Here is a 7,640-nt window from a genome sequence, read left to right as displayed (position 1 = left end):
AAATGACCTCAGACCAAGAAATAAAGAGCAAGAGTCAGAGGAAGCCCAAGGCAACTCCATTTCCCTGATGCAAACTTCAACCCTCCCTGAACAGCCCCCTCCCACTTGTTTCCTGACCTCAGCACTAACTTCACACAACAATGGAGACTTCTCTTCTGATTCTTTTGTTTCTATTATTCTTGCCCTTCCCACACTAAATAAGGAATTGCAGAAACGATGGAGTGTGACTTCAGAAGGTAGGTTATAAAAAGGCGCCACGGCTTCTGCCTTGCTCTCATGTCGCGGCCTCCGGGGAAAACCAGCTGCCGTGTTGTGAGGACACTCAAGCAGTCCTAGGGACAGGCCCTCGTGGGAAGGAACTGGGGCCTTTTGCCAACAACCAGCACTGCCTGCCAGGCATGTGAACGAAACCACCTTGGAGGCAGATCCTTCAGCCACAGTTGAGCCCTCAGAAGGCTGCAGCTATGCCGGGCAAGGTGGCTCACGCTCGTAATCCCAGCACTTTGGGAGGCCGAGGCGGGCAGATCACGAGGTCAGGAGTTTGAGACCAGCCTGGCCAGCATGGTGAAACCCGTCTCTACTAAAAATACAAAAATTAGCTGGGCATGGTGGCGTGCGCCTGTAGTCCCAGCTACTTGGGAGGCTGAGGCAGGAGAATTGCTTGAACCCGGGAGGAAGAGGTTGCTGTGAGCTGAGATCACACCACTGCACTCCAGCCTGGGTGACAGAGTGAGACTTCATCTCAAAAAAAGAAAAAAAGGCTGCAGCTCTGACTGACATCTTGACTGCAACTTCAGCAGAGACCTTGAGCCAGAGTACCTAGAAAATCTGCTCCTGGACTCCTGACCCACAGAAAATATTAATTTTTAATCCATTAAAAGTGAGAAAACTTATTATATAGCAATAGGCAATGAATACAAAAAGTAACCTGAATACGTGACTAATGATAAGACAGATTTGGTCAGAAAAGTAGCCGGATTCTAGTTGCTGAACTTGCTCCTAGTGTGGGGAGAGGAGAGATTGAGGTAAGAGGGGAGACCAGTATATAGGACATAATTATTTGTCTTTTAAAAGAACATAAATATGTTCTTTAACTTTAGGTATATATTATTGCTGTCCTTTCTCTCCTCCACTTTCTTTCATAAACAGGATCTAAGCAGGCTGATCCAGGGCATGCACCTCCCTGGATTTAGAGCTACTGAGATCACTGGAGAAGCACTTGAGTATGAATGAAGGACAGAGTCATTTTCTTTCTTTTGATATAAAAAAATACATTCTAGGCCAGACGTGGTGGCTAACTCCTGCAATCCCAGCATTTTTTGAAGGCTGAAGCAAGTGGATCATCCGAAGTCAGGAGTTTGAGACCAGCCTGGCCAACGTGGTAAAATCCCATCTCTAAAAAAAAAAAAATTAACCGGGAATGGTGGTGCGCACCTGTAGTCCCAGCTATTCAGGAGGCTGAGATAGAAGAATTGCTTGAACCTGGGAGGTGGAAGTTGCAGGGAGGTAGAAGTTGCAGTGAGCCGAGATTGTGCCACTGCACTCCAGCCAGGGCAACAGAGCAACACTCCATCTCAAAAAAAAAAAAAACACTCTAATTTCAGATTCTGCGATAGAATGACATCAGCTTTGTCTTCATAAGGAACTTAGTGTCTTTAAAAAGTGCAAATAGTAACTAACAGTGGTGAGAAATGAGAATCTGTTGTGGGATCTTCCTGGATAAAATTATATACCCACATACACACATGTATAGACATTAAAAGCCTATTTCCAAGAGGAAAAGTTAATTGTAGACACTATTTGGAAGATCAGTCTTGGGAATTATGATGTATTAGACAAATGGAAAGTGGGATTAAGAGTGAGAAGATTAAATATTTGAGAAGAGTTATCAAATTTTACTTGAGAAGGGCTTTTCAACTTTGGGAACATAAAAATCACTTTTTTTTTTTTTTTGCAGAGATTTGGGTTCCACTGTTTCCCAGAAGTTCCAGAACTTCTGGACTCAAGAGATCCTCCTGCCTTGGCCTCCCAAAATGCTGGGATTATAGGTGTGAGCCACCACAGGTGGCCCTGTTTGTTTTTTAATAGTTCAAAGTCTAATCATCTGTACAGTGGCAATCAGAGAAGGTATTTTAAAATAATTTTATTATAAAATTATATGTCTTATAATTTTAAATAACAAATTTTAAAATAATGTTTCCATGGGTTTTGATGGAATAATATACTCTTATTTTGAAATAGCATTTGACTTGCTAATTCTAAAACAAAATGAGAAATTTTTAAATCCAGTTTCGAAGGTAAATTAGCTCAATACACATTTTTATTAGGAAGAGGATGCAGGAGAGACCTATAAATATCCTGGCCGTGTGGTGCGTGGTTGTTAGAATCAGTCTTACTACTGACTAGTAACATACACTTTGCAGACGCAAACCCTAAGGACATACTGGTACAGCATGACTTAACTGTTCTCAGCGTGGACCATCAGTATTTCCAGTCATTTCCACAGCTGACAGATTGACAATTGGATTTGTGCAGCAGTGACCCAATTCAGTCACTCAGACAGTTAAAAAGCACAAACATGTCACAACACAGGCAAAAATAGGAAAATGACAGCGTGTGAAATAATCAAGAGAAAAGGAAGAACTCTAGGACTGAAGGGAATCACGGGGACCCTAAGTCCGGCACCTTAATTTTATAGGTGGGAAATGGAGTCATGAACATATGGAAGCTTGTCTTTGACTACATGCTGCCCTAGCTGGAACTCAGACCTCTCAGCAATTAGCCCAGTGGCCCAAGGATTACTGGGCTCAGGATGGTAAAGTCAGTGCTAACTCGCCCCAAAGACAGCAGCCTCCAGGTGTCATCACTATCTTGGAGGGTGCACCTGACTGCCTGCTGAAGGGTTGCTGTCTCGAGTAATGACTTTTTAAAAAATTTATCTGTTGTTTTGTACTGAACTTATAGAAAAAGTTTGCTCTTTAAAACAATTTTTTTTTACTTTAAAAAATCTTTTGAAACATTTGATTGGAAATTGACAAACTGTAATTGTATATATTTATAGGGTACAAAGTGATTTTACCATATATGTACACAATGTGGAATGATTAAATCAAACTAATTAACAGATCCATTACCTCACTCATCACTTTTTGTGGTGAGGACATTTGAAATTTACTCTCTTAACAATTTTGAGGCCAGACATGGTGGCTCATGACTGTAATCTCAGCACCTTGGGAGGCCGAGGTGGGAGGATTGTTTGAGCCCAGGAATTCAAGACCAACCTGGGCAACATGGTAAGACCTTGTCTCTACTAAAAGTAAGATATTAGCTGGGCGTGGTGGTACGTGCCTATAGTCCCAGCTACTTAAAAGGCTGAGGTGGGAGGATTACTTGAGCCCAAGAGGTCGTGGCTGCAGTGAGCCGTGATCACACCACTGCACTCCAGCCTGGGTGACAGAGTGAGACCCTGTCTCAAAAACAAGCAAACAAAACAATTTTGAAATATATAGTACACTATTATCATCTATTGTTACCATGCTGTGCAATATATCTCAAAAAAAAAAAAACTCAAAGAAATGCTCTTTGTTGAATAACTTTCTATGATTATAAATTTTAAAATAAAACATTATACAGGCCAGGCACGATGGCTCATGCCTGTAATCCCAGCACTTTGGGAGGCTGCGGTGGGCAGATCACCTGAGGTCAGGAGATTGAGACCATCCTGGCTAACACGGTGAAACCCCATCTCCACTAAAAATACAAAAATTAGCTGGGTGTGGTGGTGGGCACCCTGTAGTCCCAGCTACTTGGGAGGCTGAGGCAGGAGAATGGCATGAACCCGGGAGGCAGAGGTTGCAGTGAGCTGAGATCGCGCCACTGCACTCCAGCCTGGGTGACAGAGCGAGACTCTGTCTCAAAAAAAAAAAAAAAAAAAAAAGCACCCTCCAAAATAATGTGTTTCTTTGTGTCCTACTTTAATCATTGATTGTATCATGAGTATTCCCAGAGCGGCAGGTTTAATGGCCCACTGTTTTCCAGGTTGGAACCCTGTTTATTTTGATCCCCTTGATATCTCCAGCCTTTAGCCCCATGCTGGTACACAGCAGAAACCCAATAAATATATGCTGAATGAGTTAATTAGTAGAATATGTCATAGTTCAACTCATCCTTTATTGTGGCACATTGAGATTGATTCTAGTTTTTTCACAATTATAAACACTGCTGCAGTGAACATTCTTTGATGAATCTTTGCACCTACTCTTTATTATTGCCTTATGATAAATTCCTAGAAATGGAATTACTAGATCAAAGGCTTTGGAAACATATTGGCAAATTGCCCTTCAGAAAAATGGTTCAATCCCCCATCCTCCTGCCAACTTTCTTTCCCCTTTAAAAAAAAAAAAAACAACGAAGAAAATGAACAATGAAGATATTTTTCTCTTGGGAACTGTAGTGCTGGCAAAACATTTTAAAAGCACTCCACCCATTTTGATGGAATAAAAACAGATTTTGAACACTTTATGTCTGTATTATATTAAATCATACCAGTAATTTGTCTAGAGGTGAAAGGTTATTTAAGCCACTGCTAAATCACTTATATTCCTTGGACTTGTTCTACCTTACATACGTTTAATAAGGGAAAACATGTGATTTTTGCTTGAGAGAGATCAAGTGAGCCCAGATTGGCTGTGATGGAACTACTCTTGGATGAATTGGCTAGGAGGCCAGGGGATACGGCAGGAAAAGCTGCAGTCTTGGAGAACCGCAGCAGCAGGAAGCAATGGGCTACATGCTCACATGCAGGACAATATGGGACAATATGGGCAGATCTTCAAGCATACTGCAAGGTGGGGAGGAGGGGACAGACACATTTTTCAAATATGTAAAAATTAAAATCATGGACATTAAACACATCAGAATGGTGCCTATATGGGAGGAAGGAAGTGGTCCACTGGGATAAAATGTGAGAGGGACAGTGGACAGCCAGTGATGCTGCTGATGTGCCATAAACTAAGGAGTCCAAGTAACCTAGTCCACAAAAAGAAAGGCAGAAAAGAAGGAAGGGAGAGAGGGAGGAAGGGAGGAAGAAAGCGGGGAAGGAAAGAAGGAAAGAAGGGAGGGAGGAAGGAAGGAAGGAATGAAGGAAGGAAGGAATGAAGGAAGGAAGGAAGAAAAATGGAGGGAGGAAGGAAAGAAGGGAGGCAAGGTGGGAGGGAAGGAGAGAGGAAGGAAGGGAGGAAGGAAGGAAGAAAAAAGGAGGAAGGAAAGAAGGGAGGCAAGGTTGGAAAGAAGGAAGGAAGGAAAAAGGAAGGAAGGAAAGAAAGGAAGGAAGGACAGAAAGAAGGAAGGAGGAAATATTGAAGAAGGGAGGGAAGGAGGGAGGCAGGGAGAGAGAAAGGAAGGACAGAGTGTGGCACCCTCTGAGCCCTGACTGGCACTAACTCCAGGTGCACTGCCCTGGAGTCCTTTACCTCTTCTGGGCCTTGGCTGCACTGTGATGGGGAGAGGCTAGATGATTTCTAAGGTCTCAGCCCTATCATGCTGTGACTCAAAGCACAAGTAGGACATGAATGCTGTGGCCTAGACTCTTAAGTGTAAATACAGGTGTAGTGTTTTTCCTGTATAAGCTGACAAATACTACAAGAAGAAAGCATTGGTTTTTAAAATAAGCCATGTGCTTTATATAAGAAGTACTTTTCACATAGACTTCCATGATATTATAAGCAGATGTGAGTCGTTTATTAAATTTACAAACAGCAAAGTTCCATAATGATGGACCCCCCTAGGACGGCCAGCTATTCTTTGGCAGCATTCCAGCAGGAAATTTTCTGGTGTCGACTGTTCTTCTTTCCTCCTGGAACCACACACTATTAGACAATGTTGAATTATTTAAATGTGCCCAAGTCTATAGTTCATTGTCTTATTTCAAAGGACTGTGCTTCTATAAATCATATCAAACGTCTGAGATCCTGACCAAGAAATTGAAAGAAAAATCAGGCACAGATACTCCTGGCTATTGAAGGAAAGTATACAGCAGAAGGAAATGATATTACATAATGAAAGTAAGTATCCATTGTTTGGAAGGTTTATGTTAACACAAGAGGGCATAATGCGGTCGGTTGGCCCTAAAGGTAAAGATATGTGTGAGCCTGGGCAACATGGTGAAACCTCGTCTCTACAAAAAATACAAAAATTAGCTAGCGCTTGGTGGTGCATGCCTGTAGTCCCAGCCTCCGAAGGAGGCTGAGGTGGGAGGATCGCTTGAGCCCACTGCAGTGAGCCATGAGTGTGCCATTGCACTCCAACCTGGGTGAAAGAGCAAGACGCTATCAAAAAAAAGAAATGTGTGTGTGTCTGTGTGTTGATTTTGAATTAAACTAGTTAAAAATTGCATACCACTCTCTTAAGAGCAACAACAAAGTCGGTGTATTACAATATGTGAGGAGCCAGGGGTTGGCTAAAAGCAATTTTTACCCTTATTATAGAAGGGAACAGCAAGCCCTCCTGAAACCTTGACACCGTCTATGATGATGGATCCCAGACCATCACTGTATGATCAGTTTCATCCTGGTTTTCATTTGAGAGAGGAAGCAGTTTGAAAACCAGGGGTTTTCTCTAATTTTAGAAGAAAAAAAGACAGGCCAACTTTTCAATATTCTGTTGGTCTTAGTCAAGTTATGTAAGACCCAGTCCCTCGCCTCTAGCTGCTGCCAGGAATTAGATATACACATGCAAAGAGATGTGCAGGAACAAAATACAGTGAGCCTCACCAGTGGAGAACATTTCCTCTGCTCTTGGCTTGTCTAATGGAGACTTGGACTCTGGGAGAAACACTGTCAGTTTCAGCATTTGTGGAGACAAAGACCAGGGCTTCTCCCAGCATGGGCAGCTCTCTCACCCTGCCGCAGCCTCTGCTGATGTTGGTTCATTTCAGCCTACCTTGCACAGGAGGTGTGTGGGTACATGGGAGAGACAGGAAGGTGGTGAGGAACAGAATTACTATCACCAGAAAACAGACTCTGAGACTCTGATATTTGCATGCAGTGGGTTGACTGGGGAATGCTTTCAGGAACACACTATTGAGGGGGTAAGGAAAGCAGGCTACACGAGGAAAAGACTGGACTGTGATGCAGTCATGAAAAGACCTCGGTCTGCCGGGCGCAGTGGCTCACGCCTGTAATCCCAGCATTTTGGGAGGCTGAAGTGGGTGGATCACAAGGTCAGGAGTTCAAGACCAGCTTGGCCAATATGGTGAACCCCCATCTCTACTAAAAATACAAAAATTAGCCAGGCATGGTGGTGGGTGCCTGTAGTCTCAGCTACTGGGGAGGCTGAGGCAGGAGAATCGCTTGGACCTGGGAGGCAGAGGTTGCAGTAAGCCAAGATCACACAACCGCACTCCAGCCTGGGCGACAGAGCAAGACTCCATGTCAAAAACAAACAAATAAACAAAAAACAAAACACCTCGGCCCATTCGGCCCATTGCAAGGGAAGCTCTGATGCTGGAGTAACTCTTTAGATCTTTCCCTTGTGGTCTTTGTTGCCCACTGCCTATATGGGAGGAAGCAAGTGGTCCCCTGTATTTGAATGCCAATCACATGATCACTGGATGCTGGCTGTCACCTCCCTCCACCCCACAT

The sequence above is a fragment of the Hylobates moloch genome, unplaced genomic scaffold, assembly GCF_009828535.3.
Source record: "Hylobates moloch isolate HMO894 unplaced genomic scaffold, HMol_V3 SCAFFOLD_14, whole genome shotgun sequence".
NCBI lineage: Eukaryota > Metazoa > Chordata > Mammalia > Primates > Hylobatidae > Hylobates > Hylobates moloch.
The sequence above is the reverse complement of the archived record's forward strand: the minus strand, read 5'-3'. Positions refer to the sequence as shown.